Source organism: Ursus arctos, unplaced genomic scaffold (assembly GCF_023065955.2).
Source record: "Ursus arctos isolate Adak ecotype North America unplaced genomic scaffold, UrsArc2.0 scaffold_29, whole genome shotgun sequence".
Classification (NCBI taxonomy): domain Eukaryota; kingdom Metazoa; phylum Chordata; class Mammalia; order Carnivora; family Ursidae; genus Ursus; species Ursus arctos.
The window spans coordinates 32,243,399-32,250,847 of NW_026622974.1; positions in this window are offsets into that span (position 1 = coordinate 32,243,399).

The following is a 7,449-nucleotide window of genomic DNA, read 5'->3' on the forward strand; positions in this document are numbered from 1 at the left end:
TGCTTACTGGTCTTCCGATAAAGAGAAAGAAGATAAATCCCGAGGACTGTTTCTGCAGTCTTACCTGTCACAGTGTCAATCACTGGAGACATTTGATCTCCATCAGACTAGTCCAGCCAGCAGTCCAAGATTCCACCGATCAGGAAACCATGATTTTTCTGGGTTCCAGAACTAGAAAGTTACAAATGACCACCCCCATACCTGTTCACACTCAGGGCTCTGGATGCAGTGGGGCGAAGGCTTTCTTTCTTCAAGTTGGGGCATTTTTTCTGCTGGCAACCAAGACTGTGGAGTACACAGTCTCTAGCGGCTGCAGGGGCAGCAGGAAGCAGACCCTGGGCTCCAGTCCCAGCCATTGTGGCGATGGTAGCTTTCTGATCCTGGCTTCTAATTCTCTGAATTGGAGCTGCGTTTAGGCATCCTTGAAGTCAGGGTGTCTCCCGATGACCGCAGAGGAAGCGGAGCCCTGGGTGGGCCAGTCCGGAACGTTCTGGGAGTCAGTTGCAGAAGCCCCATCTAGAGCCTGCTCCTCCAGTTCTGATTTCATAAGCACCTTGTTCCTGATATTAAATCCTTTCTGTTCAAAGTATCTAGAGTAGTTTCTGTTTTATGCAGTGAGCTCTTGTCTGATACAGAGTACCACAAAAGATTAAAGGGCAAAAAAGACCTACAGTAAACATGTCCTGTTGATGTGTCATTTCAGTAATGAAGTAAAATCGGGGCAAAGACATTACTGAGGGGAGGACATTTGAATTAGAATAATAGTTCTTCTCTGTAATATATTCACCCAGAGAATTAGAGTGGTATCAAGTCTACGAAATGCTGCATGCGCCTCTTAAAGACTCATAATATGTAATTATACAGGGTAGATTCTGGGATGCTTGCAATGAGGAAGCATGCTTCATTTTGTTTATGCTTGTATTTCCCAAATTCAGAAAGATGGTCATTATTTGGGGAATGGTAGTTTACTTCAGTTTGAGGGGAAAAATACAGTTTTTGTATCTATGCTTGAAGTGACATAGTACTTTATAGTAACCTACTAAAGAAATATTTGAGACACCAAAAAAAAAAAAAAATCAAAATTTGAAAAGCAAAGGCAGGATATAAAAGAAAAGTCAGCAAGCAGTAAAACCAATAAAATTGTTAATGTCTAAGTAATTGTTAATATGGTTATTAAACTTAATATTCATATTAGGCAAAAGTCTTGAAAGGGAAGATAAAGTAAAATGGCAATTAATTTAAAAGCTTATAATGTTTCAACAAAATACTAAGGGGTGGAAAAGGAAGAATGAAAAAATATACTAATTTTTATATTCTACACTGAAGGGAGTCAACAGATTTAGATTTATTCTTGACACTGATAGAAAAATTTAGGAAATAAATGAAAGAGTGAATACATACATATTTACTTTTAAGGGAACATAAAAGTATTAAGATTAGTAGCTTTCAAATTAACAGAAAGACAAAAACCTAATAAAGAAAAAAATCAAGAAATCCTATTATTAAATGACAAATGTAAAACAAAACCCAGTAGTGACAACTATAAGTGTAAAAAGCTAAAACACTATATTGGCTTTTTTTAAAAAAAATCCTAAACTCTATGCTCTTTATAAGCAACCTATGAAAAACAACATTATATGGAAAGCAAAAAATAAACCAAGCAACAGACAAAGATATAATGAGAAATTCAAACCAAAGCAAAGTAGGAGGTCTAGATATCAATACCAAAATAAAATTTAAGTTAAAAGAAGTTAGCTAGAGATAAAGGAGATTTTCATTTAATGATGCAAAAAATTGCACGCTAATGTCAAAGGGGAGAGAAACCATTTTCTCCTCCTCTGAGTGCCTGCCTCCCTTGAAATAAAAACTCTCCCAACTCTCAGAATTAAGTCCCAAGCCTCCAGAAGTACATCCCCTTTAGCTCTCTTATGTTCCTTCCACAGGCATGACCATTTATGGGATCAGTGAAATCAGGAAAGGATCATTGTGCATTCATGGGCTCCTCTCTTTGGCATGCTCTCTTAGAGTCACCTACTTGAAGTGAGTTCCATGTGGAAACCTCCCTGGAACATAGAATGGTACCATTAATGTGTGACTTCAGAGAAATTTAGTCCTCCCCACTCAAGTCACTAGAATGGACAGTAAAACAGTGTACTTGCTATTCAGACACGACTTCATGATACACTTCCTAGGATGCTCTTCCAACCTCATTATTGTCTCTACCGCCACTACTTAGAAAGTCTGGGGCCACTGCCTTTTCCCATCCTAGCTACCCATGTATAACTAAATACAGTGAGTGAATTGTAGAAAGTCAATTTCGCTAGAAATCCAAGCTTAATCCTCCAATGCAGTTTAGCACGCAATGGAGCTAATATTTCATCCCAATCTGATTTCTGAGTATCTTTTTCAGTCGTTTATAAACTGGAAAGGAGAGAGCTGTGGGTAATGACACCCTCCAAGCCTCCAAAATGGAGGCCATTAACTTTAATGAGAATACATTAAAGCAATACATAAGAAGAAATTGACAAAACCACATTCCAAAAGGGACACTTAAACACTCTCTTTCAATTCTTAACAAAGGGACAAAGACTAGAATAAGATATAGAGAATTTGAACAAATAATAAGAGCTTTAATGAAAAGATACACTGAAATTTGTCCTGTACAGAGAGAATCGCCCTTCTTTTCACATATTCATGGAAAAAATCCACAAGATTTGATCATATATTAAGTCTCAAATAGAATCTCAATAAAATAAAATAGTGACAGTTCTGGGGTGCCTAGGTGGCTCAGTTGGTTAAGTATCTGACTCTTGATTTCAGGGCAGGTCATGATCTCAGTGTTATGAAGTTGAGCCCCATATCGGGCTCCACACTGAGTGTGGAGCCTGCTTGGAATTCTTTCTCTCTCCCTCTGCCCCTCCCCCACTTGCCCTTGCTCACAAAAGTGACAATTCTACCTGCCATATTCTCTGACTGTAAAAATAAAACGGGAAATTAACAATACAAATCAACAATAAAATAAAATTTAAAATAGATTAAAAAATTAAATAATCCTAACTTTCTAGTCAAAGAGATAAAGTCAGTTTCAGAAAGTTAAATTATGTTTCCACTTAGGTTTCAAACTATTTTGTGCATATAGCAGTGTATCTCAAGGGTGAGGCATACTCAGCATTCATGGATTCTAAACCAGGAAGTAGAGGAAGTTAAGGCCCTCAACCAATGGCGATGGGAATCAATGGAGAAATAGTTCTTCCTTTGTCCCTTAAGGAGACAATGCTATAACACATTTAGTATAGTCCTCCAAATATCCTTATGGGATCAAAGACCACTCTCCCATTAACGATCATCAACCCAATAATGTACCTACGAATTGGATTTCCCTCCTTTCCCTGTTTCAGTCTCCCTGGTCTCTCACTCCTAAGTCCTAGTATTACTTCTCAAATAAACTCCTTGTACGTAAGCTCTTAGCTCACCTTTCCCTCTTGCAGGAACTCAAGGTAAGTCAAGCATGGTCTGGAAAGCTCATGTTGGGATGGTATCTGGAACCCAAGTCACCAATCAGATGACAGTGAGAACCCCACTGTGGTGGAATGAACTTCGGGTAACTGAGTGATGCTTAGAAACATCACCACAAAAAGATGCCTATGAGTGCTGAATACATTTAACTACAGAATTAAGAATAAAGTAAATGCATAATAGGCTATCAGAACAGAGTAAAAATGTTTTATGTCCTGATATTATGAGGATCATAAAAACCAATAAAACTTGGGAAGAAAAAGGAGAAAAAAATAGGAGCTATAGTAAGTATATTAATTGCTTCATCTATAATAATTTAGAGTTAAAAGATATCATTTAAAGCTGACAATCCAAGAAGGAGAAATATAATGATATTTAACAATATAAAGAGTAAGAAGTAATATTATCAACTAAAACCTGTTGTTAGAGAAGAAGGGTCAGAGGATAGAAATGTGCTAATTTTTAATGCTGCAGGATAGGGAATTAATACATACTGTCTAGGGGCACCTGGGTGGCACAGTGGTTAAGTGTCTGCCTTCGGCTCAGGGCGTGATCCCAGCGTTCTGGGATCGAGCCCCACATCAGGCTCCTCCACTATGAGCCTGCTTCTTCCTCTCCCACTCCCCCTGCTTGTGTTCCCTCTCTCACTGGCTGTCTCTATCTCTGTCGAATAAATAAATAAAATCTTTTAAAAAAAATACTGTCTAAAGTAGTAGACAACTAAGGGTATTAGGTACTAGAAAAAACAAAATCTTAAACCTTTCTTAATATCAGAAAAAAATACACATAGGCAATATGCATGTGCAAAGAAAACTAACCACTCAGTCAAAGACATTTTAAAAATTGCTAGAACAGGGTACATAAAATAATACAATGGAATAAAGATCAAGCTTATCTGAATGTCAATAAAATAAATGTATGTATTGAAAGAAAGATTTCCAGACTGGATCACAAAATAAAACCCAATTTTATGCTTTATACAAGAGACATATCTAAAACAGAAGACTCAGAAGGTTTTAAAATAAATACCAGGCAAACACCTGCCAAAATAAAAATAGGGTCAGGATCTAAATAAAGGAAAAAAAAGGGGGGGGGAGTCAAACCAAAAAGCAATAGATTGTGCATAAAAATAAGGACTTTCTTAAACCTAATGACCACAATTCAGTAGGTAAATAATGATGAATCTTTCACATACCAAATAATACTTCTGCAAATTTTATAAAGCAAAAATTACAGAACCTGCAAGGAGAAATAGAAACGTATTCTACTGATATAATTCAACCACATTCTTAGACCTAAGAAGACAATTATTTAATTTTATTGACACCAAAACATTTGGAAAACAATTGAATAACTACTTTTGATTATAAATACCTAAGTAAAATTGGAAAAGATGATTATTTACTTAATATGACAAGTCTATCTCAGCCCAAAGTCAGCATCATGCTTAAAAGGGAAAACAATAGAAGCATCCCCACCAAAAATTATATATAAAACAATCATGACCACTGTCACTACTATTATATATTATACTGTACTGGAGGAAAGAGTCAGTGCAATCAACCAAGAAAAGAAAGTAGAGACAGGAGAAATATAAATGAACAGCTAAAGCTATCCAATGGAAAACTGAAAAAATAGCTTCACATATACAAACAGTAATCAGAAAAAAAATATGAAAGTAAACTTGGTATTTACAATCGCAACACAAAGCTTAAAAACCTAGGGATGAATTTAACAAAAAATGTGTAAGACTGTACAGAAACAATAACACTTTAGAACATTACTGAAGGATACAAAAGAACTGAACAAAGGGAAACACATTCTTAGATGTCAGCCAAATACTATAAATGTATCAATTTATTCTAAAACACCAAAACTTGGGGCACCTGGGTGGCTCAGTGGGTTAAGTGTCTGCCTTCGGCTCAGGTCATGATCGCAGGTGCTGGGATTGAGCTCCCAATCGGGCCCCTTGCTCAGCGTGGAGCTTGGTTCTCCCACTCCCCCTGCTTATGCTCACTTGTGCGCTCACTCTCTCTCTGTCAAATAAAATCTTTAAAAAGAAACAAAAACTTTTTTTAAAAAACTAGACAAAATGATTCTAAAGTTTATAAGGCAAAAAACAATATCAAGAAAAACTCCAGAAAATCTGAGATGAGTGATGAATTAAAAGGTCTAGTGCCACTAGATATGTTTATTTTATAGTTTCAAAGATTAAAACTGTAATATTAGCCCATAAATGGTCAACCAAAGGAACATAATAGAAATTTCAGAAATAGGTCCAAATGTATATAATTAGTATACATGTAATACATAATTTCATGTGGGATAAAGATGGAATTTCAAACCAAAGTTTAAAGATGGACTTTTAACAAATAGTGTAAGGACAATTGGATACCATTTGGAAAAAATTAAGTTGAAACTATCTCACAGTATATAGAAGTATAAATTCTACAGAAATGGAACTAAAAGAATTTTTAGATTAAAATAAAGGAGAATTCTTTTTATAACCCTATAGTGATTAAAAATAAATGATAAATTTTGCATAAAAATAAGTTATGCATGGTGAAAAGAAAAACAATAAGCAAAAAAAAAAAAAACTACACACACACATACAATAAGCAAAATCAAGAGACAGTGACAAATTGGGGGGAAGTGTTTCCAAGTCATATGACAGATAAAAGGCTAATCTCTCCAATGTAGAAATAAATCCTAGAAATAAAGATTAATAACCTAACAGAAAAATGGGAAAAGAATGTGAACAGGCAGTTCAGAAATGTAAATGGCTCTTAAACACAGTCCCACACTTAGTAAGGGAAATCACAAATGAAAACTGTATTGAGATATCTATCAGAAGGGCAAAACAGGCACTTGTATTGCTTATGCGTGTATAAATTGGTTAAAACCATAGAGGATAATATTGTAGTATCTGTCAAAATAACAAATGGTATACCTTCTGCCCCATCAATTCCACTGCTGGGAATTTGTTCTATAGATATACTTAGATATATGTGAAATCGATGTACAAAGCCATTCAACAAAGCATTGTAATAGCAAAGATTGGAAGCAATCCAAATGTCCATCAATAGAGGACTGGTAAATTAATTTTGGATAACATGAGGCTATTTTTTAAAGTAATTCCTATGTAATGATATGGAAAGATCATCGTATTAGTTTTTCAGGGCTGCTATAACAAATACCAGGTGGCTTTAAAACAACAGAGATTGATTCTTCCACTGTTCTGCAGGAGAAAGTCCGAAACCAAGCTGTTGGCAGCACCACATTCCCTCTGAAGACCCTAGAAATGATCTGTTCCATGCTCTTCTCTTAGCTTCTAGTGTTTTCCAGGAATCCTTCCCATTCCTTAACTTGCAGCTTTCATTTCAGTATATATCTGCATCTTCATGTGGTGTTCTCCTCTTGAATGGTGTTTGATTAAGTAACTGGGTATTATAGGTAGCCAAGTTCACATGTAAAACCATCATAATTGCCAAGATATATACTAATGGAAAATAAATCAGGGTACAAAATAGTGTATACCTTTCATTTACAAAAGAGGAAGAGTAAAAATTCATATTGCTTGCATTGTCATAAATAGACATAAATTCTGGAAGGATTCTCATGTGTGCATGTGTAACTGGTTCGGGACAAGGAAAGGAATAAGAATTTATTAAGTACCATTTATTGTCATTTGATCTTTGAACCATGAAATGTACTATCTAGGCAAAATGTGTAATTTTTTTTTTAAAAGATGTAACAGTGGGTTCTGGCGTGGGAAAAGGCAGGTTATTAGAACAAGAGAAAGTCCCAAAATAGACACACACACACACACACACACACACACACACACACACACACAAATTGGTTTTTCAAATGAGTGGTAGAACTAGAGGTTAATTTTGTGTTCTTTTGCTTATCTGTATTGTCTGTTTCCTC